This window comes from Triturus cristatus, chromosome 12 (genome assembly GCF_964204655.1).
Source record: "Triturus cristatus chromosome 12, aTriCri1.1, whole genome shotgun sequence".
Taxonomy (NCBI): Eukaryota; Metazoa; Chordata; class Amphibia; order Caudata; family Salamandridae; genus Triturus; species Triturus cristatus.
The window spans coordinates 464,825,161-464,838,824 of record NC_140595.1 but is presented as its reverse complement, the minus strand read 5'-3'; the positions used below and the strand labels follow the sequence as shown (position 1 = coordinate 464,838,824).

General features: G+C 45.4%; 1 long non-coding RNA gene across 1 annotated transcript in view; it reads right to left on the bottom strand.

The window, feature by feature from the left end:
- Positions 1 to 494: 494 nt before the first annotated feature.
- LOC146776114 (uncharacterized) overlaps positions 495 to 13,664 on the bottom strand; it is a 30,800-nt gene continuing 17,630 nt past the window's right edge. Inside the window, exons 2-3 of the long non-coding RNA XR_014971969.1 lie at positions 12,066 to 12,189; positions 495 to 825 (exon numbers count right to left, since the gene is read on the bottom strand). This is a non-coding gene — a long non-coding RNA (uncharacterized LOC146776114). The remainder of the gene's footprint in view (positions 826 to 12,065; positions 12,190 to 13,664) is intronic.

The following is a 13,664-nucleotide window of genomic DNA, read 5'->3' as shown; positions in this document are numbered from 1 at the left end:
GCTATCTATAGCTACTGATTTTGTATGAGTGAAATCTCAGCCTAACTATAACGTCACTGTAACCATTGATTTTTTTCAGTGAATTTCTAAGGTATTTTTAATTCTAATTCCGAACTATAACGTCCTTGTAACCTTTGTTTTTTCAGTGAATTTTTAAGTTTTCTTTTAATGTGATTTCCTAACTAGCATGTCCCTGTAAAATCTGTATTTTTTATGTGAATATCTAAGGTTTTATTTATTTTTATTTTATTAGTATAACATTCTTGTAACCTTTGTTTTAAAAAAAATCTATAATTTTTTTATTATGTTTACTAATTATAACATCTCTCAAAATCTTTGTTTAAAATCAATTTTTTTTAATGCTGTGGTAGATTGTTCACAGGAGGTCTGCTAGAACCATAGTCAAGGGCCAACCCCCTGGATTAATATTAGTTTACACAGTATTGAAAAAAGAATGAATATGTAGATGCAAAATATGGCACAAAAGGTGGAAATATTACATTTTTAGAAAAATACAATCACAAAGTACTGTAAATAAGACAAAAACAATAAGGTGGAAGGCGTGAAAATGATGGAAAAGGTAGGAAGCAATGTAGAACATAGAGTTCAAAAATAGATGACCAAGGAGTGACAACCATAGTACAATGTAAATAATTATAATATATTTTTTGGGAAAAAACAATTGAACACCTTTAATATTTTCTATATAAGTATTGTGTTGTTTTAATAGAATTTGGGATCTGAGGGCTTCTCCGGTTCCAACTCTATGGTTTTTGTTCCGATCACATGGTAGAAATGAACTTGCGGATCCGATCCAGGGATTCACTGAAATGTAAAAATATTATTTTAGAGTTATAGGAAGTTTGTAATTACATTATAGTATTAGCCTAAACATATTTGTTTGTTTTCAATGTATTGCTAAAACTAGTTATTTTATTATTATGCAAATCCAAGGATATGCGGCAGAATCCGTAGGAGTATGTTGCAATGAAGTAGTCCAGTCCAGGTGGTTTTTTATGTTGATTTATTCCAAGTGAGATGTTATACAGAAGAGCCGCACCAGGAGCAGCCTCCCTGCTGCTCAGCCCTTACTACAACTGACACTCTCTCTCATCCAGCATTCCATAACATTCTACCGCAACCCTGATGTGTGGAAGAAGTGTAAGCATAAAGCACAGCATCAAACAGCAATCAAATATTTAAAAGAACATTCACAATACGAAATGTGCACTACAAGCAGTGGTATTAGGCAAGAAACCACAACCACGTAAAAGTGGGAAACAGCAAGACCATCAAGCACTAACTTCCACTCACATAAAAACGCATGCCAATAAACATAACTTCAAGGAGCTAAGGAAAAGTGAAACAAGAATTAAGAAAAAACACATTTGCACATTAGTAAGTAAAGGGCAATGAGTGGTAATACAGCATAGGATCAGCACATAGGAAGCATACTCAAACAATAGAGTGTAGAACTTTAGTGAAACACGAATTAAGCATAAAGCATTAAAGCACTTGAACACAAGAAACAACACTGGGAAAGATGCGAAACTAAGCAAGTGAAAACTCTTGTGAGCGACTCCTCACCCGAAGTTTGTTCCAAGTCCAGGAACCTTAAGATAGAACATATACTCTAATCGAGAGAAGAGTAGGAAGATCAGAACCAAGATAGAGTTGACCAAACTTTCTAATGAGCAAATATAGTATAGAGAGAGTACTCCAATGCTGGATCTTCATGAAAAAAACCCGAAGACTTGTTGACAAGGAAACCCTCGTAATGAAGAACTAACCCCATTCTGATGTTACTAAAATTTGTTGCATGGTTTGTGTGGAGGATTGATTGGCATTGTGAGTCAATAGAAACATTGTAAACGCAGCAGTGAACAGTACCTCCACTGTATCCATCGTTATAACACAAAGTCGACAAAATATGTTGTAATGAAGTAGTCCAGTCCAGGTATGTTTCTTTATGTTGATTTATTCCAAGTAAGATGTTATACAGAAGACCCCCACCAGGAGCAGCCTCCCTGCTGCCCAGCCCTTACTTCAACTGACACTCTCTCTCATCCAGCATTCCATAACCAGCTCTCACACCAACATTCCATCCACAGACACACAGGCTGAGCAGAAGGTATAACAGAGTCACTCAATAATAAAGACCAGAGCTTAATTTCTATTGGTTCCTCTTCAACCACATTCAAATTTTGGGAAAACAACACCCAAAACAGTCACTTTGATTCTGGCTGTTGGTGCAGAAAGGTGCAAAGCTGATTGGTGCCTTACAATATGCTGAAGCAAATGTACCAGCTCCTTCTGATTAACAAGAGGAAGAAAAAGTACCAGAAGATGAAGAAGTTAGTTCCACCCGAAAGCAGAGTGATGTCTGGAACTGGTTTGTTGTACCTTCTGGAGACAAGAAAGCCACTGCCAGATACGTTTAATGTAAGCTGTGTGGGAAACAGCTTTCCAGAGGTACTATGAAGATGTACAGCTCTGGTACATCATCGATGAGGAAGCACCTCAAGAGCAATCATGAGTGTATTTCAGAAGGCTGAAGGAGAAAGCAACATCTTCTACTGATGCAGGAGGATCGTCATCTACACTCAGGCAACCTTCTGCTAATATCAACATTTCACCAACTTGTGCAGAGTGTAAAGAAATGGTTTTTTATTGTTCTAAATACCAACAACTTGTTTTGAATCAGAATTCTGACATTATTACCATATTTGAGAAGGTCATGGGGCACCATTGGTAAATTGTTTTTGTTTGTTTTGCCACATCATCATTCTAAAAGCATAGCAACATATTCTAATGTTATACTTGTACAGGAGACTCTATGCTCCTCCAGTGACAGAGAAGCAGAAAATATACCCTCAGTCAACCATCTGTGAATATTAAAACTTCATCAACCAGCATTGAAGTTTAAATAGTGATTGTCACTATATTGACATTATAATTTTGTTGAAGAAACAGAAATAGCTCCTTTGGTAATTTTTCTCTTTTTTTCTTACTGTTTTAAAACAGTACATTTTTTAAACTGCAACAGGTTTGCATAGAATATGATTCTTTTCACTTTTACCATGATAAATAGTGCATTTTGTTCGCAAAACAAAAATATATTTTTTTAAAGAAAGATAATAAAAAACCCACCACATTTCCCATAAAGAACTGGATCAATGTTCTAATTATTGTATGGCTGTATCAGTGTTTTAATAACTGTGTGTGGGTGTCTTAGTGTATGTGTTAGTGTGGGTCTGGATGTGTTAGTGTGGGTCTGGATGTGTGTGCCTCCCGCGTAAGTATATACATCAGTGTGTGCTTCGGTGTGTCACTGTATGAATAAGTGTATGCCTGGGTGTATCAGTGTAAGCTTGTGTGTGTGACTGGGTATCCCAAAGTTTAAATAAGTGTGTGTGTTGTGTGTCTTGATGTGTCAGTGTATGTCTTATTGTGTGTTTGGATGTGTCGCTGCAGAAAAGAGTGTGTATATGGGTGTGTCAGTATATCTGTCAGTGTATGTGATAGTGTGTCAGTGTATGCATCAGTGTGTTTATTGGTGTAACAGTTTATGTCATAGTGTGTGTCTGGGTGTGTGGGTGTGTTGGTGTATGCATCAATGTATGCTTCACTCTGTAAATGTGTGTGTTAGTGTGTGCGTGGGTGTGTTAGTGCATAGTTAAGTGTGTGTCTAGGTGTGTAAGTCCATGAATAAGAGTGTGTCAGTGTATGCATCGGTGCGTGCCTGGGTGTGTCAGTGTATGCATCAGTGTGTGTTTGAGTCTCTTAGTGCATGAATGAGTGGCTGTATTGGAGTGTATATGTCAGTGTGTGCCTGGCTGTGTCAGTGTATGCGTAAGTGTGTGTCTGGGTGTGTCAGTGTATCCATGAGTGTGTTTGTCGGTGTGTAGTCTATGTATCACTGTGTGCCTGTGTGTGTCAGAGTACGTGTAAGTGTATCTTTGGGTCTGGCACTAAATAAATGAGTGTATGCATGGGTGTGTCAGTGAAGGTCTTAGTTTGTGTCTAGATGCATCAGGGCATGAAAGAGTGTGTGCATGGGTATGTTCCTGTATGTGGGAGTATATGCCTGGGTGTGTCCCTGGCTCTGGCAGTGTATGCATCAGTTTGTGCCTGGGTGTGTCAGTATATATGTTAGTGTGGCCCTGAGTATGTCAGTGTTTAAATAAGTATATGGGTGTGTTAGAGTATGCATCAGTGTGTGCATGGGCGTATCAGTTTATGTGATATTGTGTCTCAGGGTGTCAGTGTTTAAATAAGTGTGTCTCTATGTGTATGCTTTGAATGAGGGGTGAGGACATAATATGGCCAGGAAAATGCCCCTCAATTTGTTGGTTGTTAGGAGAGGGTTGTGTGGAGAGTTCAGGCAGATGGGATGTGTCTTGAGGTATAGCAGGCCGTACAGAGGTGGTAATAAGTTGGTCCGGGGGAGCAAACGACTCACTGAGGTCTTGTGGAAAACCAGTTAGCATGGAGATATCACCTAGGGATGGAGAGAGGGTAAAGGGGCATAAGTGAGGCAGAAAGGATGTGAGCAAAGAGCCGATATGAGGGTTGGGTTGCGATAGGTTCGCAGGGTGGCGGTAATCTGGTGTCAGCCTGGTCTGATGGCGTGATAGGGAAAATCAGGCAAGGAAGTTCCCCAGAAGAGAGAACAAACAAATGAGTTAAAGAGGATGCCCTGGCAGGGGACCCAAGGTGTGAAGATGTATAGCTCGGTCAGGAGTGTTTCACAGTACAACCAATAGCCACAAGATTCAGTGATCATGTGGACAGTGAGTGTTCTGGCGATACTAAGTCAGGGGACTGGATGAGTAGGGATCACTTAAGCAGTGTGGAAGGTTATGTGAAGTTCGAGTAACCCGGATGTTAGGTGAGGTGAGATAAAGAGGTCATGGGAAGTAGGGAGGTTTAATAGGGTCTGAGAGGAATTAGAAATTACTGCATTATTGAGTGAAGGGAAGATAATATCCATCTTAGCTAAATTGTCATTCGAGAATTGGATTAGAATAATACCGTTGTTATAGAGGGAGATGGTCGCGTTCGCATTGAAGAAGGGCGAGGGCGAGACTGACAGTTTGAGTCCATAAGAAGTTTTCCTGGAGCCGGTTATATGAAGCATGGTATAGAAGACATTCTTCCAATGTGCCCGTTTTCTGGAGTAGAAGATGAGGTCATTTGTTAGTTTACACTTGTTAGCACAGAAGTAGAGGTCTGAAATAAGTGTTTCGGGTCACGATTTGAGTAACCGATGTTTCTGCTTTTTGGCCGCATTTTTAGAAAGATTAGGAGGGTAATTAATCACGAAGGCATTGAGACCAACAGGATCAAACTTTGAGTGCAATATGAGAGGGGGCAGGGTGTTCCAGAGGGAGAGTCAGTTTGCACAGGGGAGGGCGAGGAAACAGACACAAAAAAAAATACCTTCCCCTTTTATTCCACTTCTTTCTTACTACTTCTTTTCTTCCTTTTTTAGGTCGAGCATTCAAGACCTCCTGTATATACTTTGTTATATACTTATGTGTATGTACTTTGTGGGCTCTGAAGATCAGCCCTAGGACTTGGCTGATCCGCTTAGGGACTTTTTTTCTGGCAACTGCCTCTAGTTAACTTTCTTGATAGAAAACGACCAGCAGAGGTCAGTCAAATACCAGAATCCCTTTAGAATTCTCTAGATTCTTGTCCATAGAAATTGTCTTCCTTGAGCACCCGTAGACAATAATATTTTTTTCAAATTTTGTATTTTCAGTGATATGACCACCAAAGGCCTGATTTTATATTAAAGAGCTTTGGACTATACCATTTCCTGTTGAAAGGCAATACTTCTCTCCATGTGTTCCCATACCTGCTATGTCACGCAGTTTGGTGCTTACTTTTCCTCTATGTTAAAGAACAGAAGATGTTTCAGCACCCAGGCTAATGTGTTGCATAGCTAAATACATATAAGGTCCCAAAGGCGAGACCGATTGCATTGCATATGCATGTTTCTTTACTTTTTTCCTTTCTTTTCCTCTATCTTTTCCTTTTCTTTCCTTTCTTTCCTTTTCTCCTTCTTTTTCTTTATTAGTAAGACCTCTCTCTAGTATCATGATTTCTTTCCATGGTTCAAAGGAGATCAGTAATCAATTTTGCTTGGTTAAAACATGATTCAGCATACCTTCCTACAATTAAAGTAGACCGGTCAAAGATGGCTGACACAATAGCTGAAAGAGAGAGGACAGGAGATGGCCCTCTTTTAATTTCTACTTCCCTCTGAGATAGAGAGAGGGCAACATCATGTGGGGTTGAGCCCCGACTATAAACAAAATGAACAAAATGGATGATAGGGCCTTCGAATCCCTGGAGAGCTGCTTAGCAGGTTATCCCTGGCAGGCTGCGCCCTTCCCGAATGGGACCAAGAACAGAGGTCCGTGACAGGTCAAGAACTTAAAACACTTGCCTCCACACCTGGTTGTTGGCGATAGTCACGAGGGATCTGCCCAATCCCAAAGGCCGGTTCCTCTTCAGGTGAATCCACAGCTGCACACGGCAACCAGTAACGAGAACCGCCTCCTGCTGGTTCAATCACCGAGCTTAAACAGACATGACAGTTGGGCGGCTCCTGCTGGTTTAATCACCGAGCTTAAACAGACATGACAGTTGGGAGGCAAGGTCTTCCCACCTGAGCTAGGCAGATGCGCACTTGATTCATCAACCGGCACCGAGACCCAACACCATGAGTACAGCAGTGCGCGGTTATTTATGATGGCGGCGACCCACCTTCAGCTTCAGATGCCAAAGCCCAACGGCGGGGGCAGCTTCAATTCCGCACGCCGTCCCACTTGCAGGGACTTCAGACCCATCAGCTGAGTCACGCTGTCGGCATCAGTGGAGAGGAGCACGTCGCCCGGATTCGATCGGAGACAAAAAACTCTGCTGGTCAGCATGGAAGGCCGGACGGAGCCCTGGCTACTAAACAGCCAGTGTGTCTGAAGGGATCGTAGCATCTGTTGCGTTATTTACTATCTTTAACCCCTTCCATGCTCATGACGGAACGGTTCCGTCATGAGCATCGGTTGAGCTGTGCTCATGACGGAACCGTTCCATCATGGCCCCGCCCGCGCTCGAACCCTTCAGCACCGCAGAGGAATCCGCGCAGCGCTGAAGGGGTTAACAGGCTGTTTTGCTCATAGATGTTGTGGGTTAGCAAGGGATATGGTCCGATGGGAAATCCCAAACCCCAGGAGTCTTAAATTACCACTCCTACCGCTCGGCCATCTTTTTCTATCTATCTTTTTCTATCTATGGTTTTTGTGCTGATTATGAGGTAGAAACATACCTGTGGACCTGACCCGTGGATTCACTGAAATCCCCCAAATATATTTTAGGAGTATAGAAAGTTTCTAATTACATTATACTATTAAGATGCACATATTTAAAACTTTTTTACTGTTTCTTTTCAATTCCATGCTGAAATGAGCTGTTTCATCATTGTGCAAATCTGATGATACCCCTCGGAATTTGCGGAGTCGCTCAATAATAAAACTGAAAGTTTCATTTGCATTGTCTCCTGTTTAACCACACTAGGAATTCCATGCCCCCCCATATTTGCGACCATTTTGCCGGACACCCACGGGATTCGAATATGGGCTTTTCAGTTACCATACTCCAGTCCATAACGTTAGCCCAGTCGGCGATCGACGGTGGTCTTGGGGCTCTCCACAGTCGTGCAATATTTTGTTTGGCCACCATGAATCCCAGAGTGGCCCAGGTTCTTTCCTTGGCAGTCAGATTAGTGGTATCCCAAATGTTCAATAGCACCAATTTAATGTTGCACTGCACCCGTTTCCCCAATACCTCTTCCATCATGAGCACCACACTCCCCCAGTACTTCTGAATCCTGGCACACTCCCAGAGATAATGAATGAAGGTGCCCTCCTGCCCACACTGTCTCGCACAACCACCATCTTGGGTATAGCCCATATGGACCAGTGAGGTCCCTGACAAATACACCCTGTGGAAAATCTTTAATTGGACCAATCGGAATCGGGAGGAGATGGCAGCCTCACGGGGAGAAGCCACCGCGGCCCGCCACTCCTCGTCGTCCAGACCAGCCACATCGTGGTCCCATTTGCCCCTCAGAAGAGTCAGGGGATCTGGGGATGGGGACTTTAATGTTGCGCTCCTCACCGACCTTGATCACTCTGGCCCTCAATCCTCCCACCCCGTGCTGCGGCATTTCTAAACTCCACCCTTGCAGAGAACTCCCTGAACGACGCTTGGCGCCATACGCATCCCGATGCCCGTGAGGGCACTTGCGTCACCAGCACACGCGGTTGTTGGTCCCGGCTGGATCTCTGGATCTCCTCTCCTGATGCCCTTTCCTGGCTCACTTCTGTTGATCACATGGCGCAAACTCTTTTAGATCACGCGCCAGTTCGGTTCAGTTTCCGTCTACCTCTGTCCCCCGATGTGCTTTCTCCTGGCAGCTACCATCTAACGCTCTGCGTGAATGTTTCTTTTGTGACGAGATCCAGACCGCGATCATTAACTACTTTGAGCTCAATGAGGGCTCTGTGGACTCCCCTTCCACTCTTTGGGAGGGTTTCAAAGTCGTTATTCGTGGCGCATGTATCTCTAAACAGTCCGGGGTCCTACGCGCCATCCGCAACACTCTTAATAAGCTGGAATCCGAAATTAAATGCTTAGACTCCTCTAAAGCTATTTACCCTAGCCCTGTTACACTCACCCGCCTTCGTGAGAAACATACTGAATTCACAGAGGAGGCTAACAGAGAGCTCTCGTTCCTTGGTAGGGAGGCCCGGGCACGCTGTTTCAGAGAGGGCAACCAACCAGGTAAAAGCTTGGCCAACCTTCTCCGCCCGGCCCGTGCTACATCCTACATCATAGCGCTCCAGGACGGTGGCCCAGCTCGTAACCCTCTCCAGAGGAGATCAAGGCACATTTCACTGATTTTTATACGCAATTGTACACAGCAGGTTCCGCCCCCCGCGTGAGGTCCTCGACCAGTATTTCGATACCCTCAAGCTCTTATGGCTCGAAAACTATCATCGGGAATACCTGGACGAGCCCTTCTCTAAAGAGGACATTCTTGCCGCCATCAATAGCATGCCTTGTGACAAGGCCCCTGGTCTGGACGGCTTGCCCGTCTCCTTTTATAAGACTTTCGCTCCACTACTGGTGCCGCATCTGGTCGCCATGTATAATGAGTCCTTCAAGAGTGGCCAATTTCCATCTTTGCTCCGTGAGGCCATGCTGACTGTTCAACCCGGTCAAACCCCCCCGAACTGCACAACTCTTATCCCCCCCTGTCCCACATTAACATTGATAACAAGATCTTTGCCAAACTGCTAGCATGGCGTCTTTTCCCTCTCATGCCGCTCATCGCTTGCCCAGATCAGTCCGGCTTCATACCGGCCCGGGCAACCTCCCACAATCTTTGGACCATCTTTTCCGTCCTTCACCAAATCAACCCAGCTCTTCCTGCGGTGGTCGTCCTGCTTGATGCTCTCCCCCACCGCTCATCTATGGATCAATGGCATGGCATCTGATCCCATCCCCATCGGACGTGGCACCCACCAGGGGTGCCTGCTCTCACCTTTGCTATTCGCTATTGCGATGGAACCACTGGCGGCTAGACTCCAACAACACCACACACAGAGAGGAATCGGGTTTGCGGCACGCGCTCTCTTGGTTTCTATGTATGCGGACAACATCACTTTATATGTTCATCATCCCCAGGAACATCTAAGTCCGTTAGTACGCGAGATCCTACAATTTGGGGGTTATTCGGACATACAGGTCAACTGGAACAAGTCGATCCTCTTCCCTATCACGGACGCCACCACCCTTTTCACCTCGGACTATCCTTTCGTTTGGGCGTCAGGTCCCACTCGCTATTTAGGTGTCTGGTTGAGCAGAGACGTGGACGAACTCTGGAGGGCTAATTTCGGTCGTGCAGTGAACTGGCTTGAGTCAAAGATCCTCCTTTGGAGCCGGCTGCCCCTGTCGTTAGCCGGTCGAATAGCCATTGTCAAGATGGTCGTCCTTCCAAAATTCTTATATATGTACTCCTGAACATACCTGTTCCCCTCACCACCCATTTTTTTCGCAGGGTTTGCTAGTTGATCATCTCTCTTGTCTGGGCCAGCAGGCAACCCAGGATCGCATACGACGTTCTCACTGTCCCAATGTCATGTGGCGGCCTCGGCGCCCCTAACTTCAAGCTCTATGCAATGTGTGCTCATGCCAGCTTCTTGCATTTTTGGCTTCACCTCACTCCCTTTCAACCGCACGTGGCGGTCAAGGTGGATCTTGCTGCCCCATGGCCGCTCACCACTGTCCTATTTGCCTCGGCCAAACTTCCACGTACTGAAATAGACACGGTGGAGACCTTATGCTAGGCCTGGGAGGGTTTTCGTCGTTTCTCCGGTGCCCCCTTGCTTTCGGCAAACTCAATGCTGATAGTTCGGCACCCGGCTTTTCCTCCTCTCCAACCATCTGGCATGGCTAAACATGCCACTTGCCTCGGGCTGAATACGATAGCGGATCTCTATCCGGCGAATATGTTCCAATCCCTGGCGGAGGACTCCGGCCCCATGGACACTCTGCTGTTTTATCAGTTATGGGCCATCTGTAAGGAGTTACACCCTGCGTTCCCTTTGCCTCCCACCTTGATGACCGCTCTGGAGTTTCTGTATTCGTCTTCCTCCCCTCGGAAGTTGGTAACCAAACTCTATGCCCTTACGCTAGCAGCCACCTCCATCTCCACTGATCGTGCTAGTGTGGCGTGGGGCGAGGACCTTGGCATAGATATATCTCAAGCTGATTGGCTATACTGTTGTAAGCAGACTAAGCGATTGTCTCCTAACTATCGCCTGCACCTTATCCATTTCAAATACTTGCATAGTCTCTACCGCACTCCTGTTCAGTTGCACAAGCTGGGACTTATTCCCAGTGATAGATGTCTACGCTGTTCAGCTCCTGCAGCAGATTTCGCTGACCTTGCCTGGTTGTGCCCCAAGGCCTCCTGGCGCGAGGTTTGTTCTGCTATATCAGAGATCACCTCCTCGCCGATTCAGCCTGACCCCCGCTCTGCCTCCTCGGCTTTGTTAAATTTTGCCCAGACGCTTCCCGCTGTCTAATTGCCATGCTGCTGGTCCTCGCACGGCGCAGGGTTTCCATGTGTTGGGGTCGCAAACCTGCACCTAAATTCGCTCAATGGCACGAGGATACATCGCGCTGCCTGACCCTGCTAACTGAATTCTTGGACCTTATGCCTGCTAGATCTCGCCCACTCGACATATGGGGGTCCCTTGACTCATACCTCCTTGCTCATTCCTCTCAGCATCTGGCTTCCTCTCCCGCGCTCCCCGCCGGCACTCTGCCGCGGCGGCCGCCGGTGTAGGACAGTAATTGGCCTCCCCCTGCCCCTTTTTGTTCTCAGCAGGGCCTGCTTCTCCCCCGAGACTTGTGCATCTCATTCCAATGGCTGTTTCCTGTCCAAATGTGTCTGTGTAACATTTGCCATGCTGCCTTTTTATGATTTTCTGAGCTATTGGTCCCCTTTATGATTATCAATTGTGCTCATATGTATGGTGCTTTGTTTCAGTGCAAGAATGCAATTTGCTTATGCAATTTTGTCAATAAAGGTTTTTGAAAAATAAAAAGAAATTTAAAAAAGGTAAGGAATCTATCACTAACTAATGTTTATTACAGGTATATCGTTACTGAAGGTAAGTAACTTGTTCAATACATCATTAAAGTTACTAGTAGTTACTTAGAGGTTGCATTTGAGTTTTATGTGTCTCCACCTCTTCGCATTAGTGGGTGGAAACACATACTCCTATTATTAGGTGTAATTTTCGTTCTGGAGTTTCTGAATTACACTTTGGTAGATATTTATGTCTATGTGTAAATCTAGTGGTGTGTCGAGTTGACTGCCTAGATCTTTACTTTTACAAATCAGGTCCTATGTTTGCTGCCATTTCCATGCCATCACAAAAGGCTAACACTATTTTTTAAAACAAATGGTATGCACGTCTTACCACTGCAACAGCCGGCGATTGTAGTAGCTCTGTTGGCATCATCACACTGAAATATGCAACGTTGATCATTACGTAGCTAAATGTTACCACTGGAATCCCAATTATTATTGACAGAGGTAGATTTCTAGAACAATGGCAGAAAAAAGTTTTTGCATTAGTGACAAGTGAACTGAATAACAGAAAAAATGAACAACATTTGGGAGATTATTGAAGGCACCAGACAAATTGAAATACCGTAGCACACAGAATACATACTGGAATAGCAATTACAAGCAATAAAAGAAAACTGAGACTCCCGATAAACCAGGATAAATTCCTTTTCTACCATTAGGCAAGACTATGCGGCCGCCTAGGGCGGCAAAAGGGGGAAACATTTTTTAATTCGAAGGCAGCAGCACCTGATTGTGAGTGCAAGCGCACCTGCTTGTACATGTTGCGCAGCGTTGAGCTCACCCTTGCATAGTGGTGTTTGGAGCGGGCCGGCAGTTCCAGTGTGTGGGTCCCCAGGGCCGTCAATCTTGTAGCATGGGAAAGCGCTACCAATGAGGGCCCTGGATCATTTAGTCAGTGACGGTGACGCGCACGTCGCACCACCCTCTCTCTCGGCGCACGGGGGACGGACTGTCTGTGTCGGTTCAGGTAAGGTGATGGTGCAGTTTCTTTCTCTTGCTGATTTTTGCTGACGGGGAGAAGTTGAACATGGCCCTCTGGGAAAGGGCTGGCATGCCGCACGCCAGAAACAGAGTTTTCACAAACGCCACCATTCCCTCCCCATCCCATGCTCCATCGCATACAGGTACTACAAACGTGTGCTGCAAAACCCCATCCCCACCATGTGGAACTGGGTCAGAGCACTGCTGGGTGTAGCCCCTCTCAGGAAAGTGGCAGACGGGCTGCAGAAGTGATTCAGCGAGAACTATTGATGCAAGTGCAGCAAGCCTGCCCTTGTAGGGAAGCTCGCTGCTGGAGACGGGCTGTGTAGGCTGCCGCGGTTGAGTGTCTCTGAGTTGGCCACATGCCTGCTTGCAGTAAGCTCCAAAGATGGCCCTTTGGGAAGGCGGTAACTCTGTTCTAGCCACACAAGGATCAGAGTTCTCCAAAAACCAGCAAAACAGGCGCTCAGGTGCTTGCATTTGATCTTCCGACTCTGCCAACGCTGGGAGAAGACGCACTGCCCTGCCATGGGCACCTGGCATCTGACTCGGTTGGTTCTCGGAGATGCAGGGTGATGGTCCAAGGCCAGTGTGCAGAGACTGTTTCCTGTAGCACTGCGGTGAAGCAGGTCTGCTATTTTCAAGTCTTATCCCTGCGAAAGAAACTATCATTCTGCAAAGGCAAGTAAGTTGTTGGTCTCTTGCATGTGTGTCGACAAGATTAGTGTTTGTCTGCGTGCGTGTGTTTACTTAAGATGGCGGTTCCCGGTGCACACACAGTGGCATGGTTTGAGAGGGTTTCTTGCATCAAGCGTAGACGAGCATTTGAGTACGTTTCACACACTCTTCTTTTTAGTAGCTCTTTGAAGTTATTGCTAGTGACCTTCTGAGTACCCCAAACTGTAAGGTGTCCATGGTAGAAGTGGAGTGTTCCAGGTCACATTTT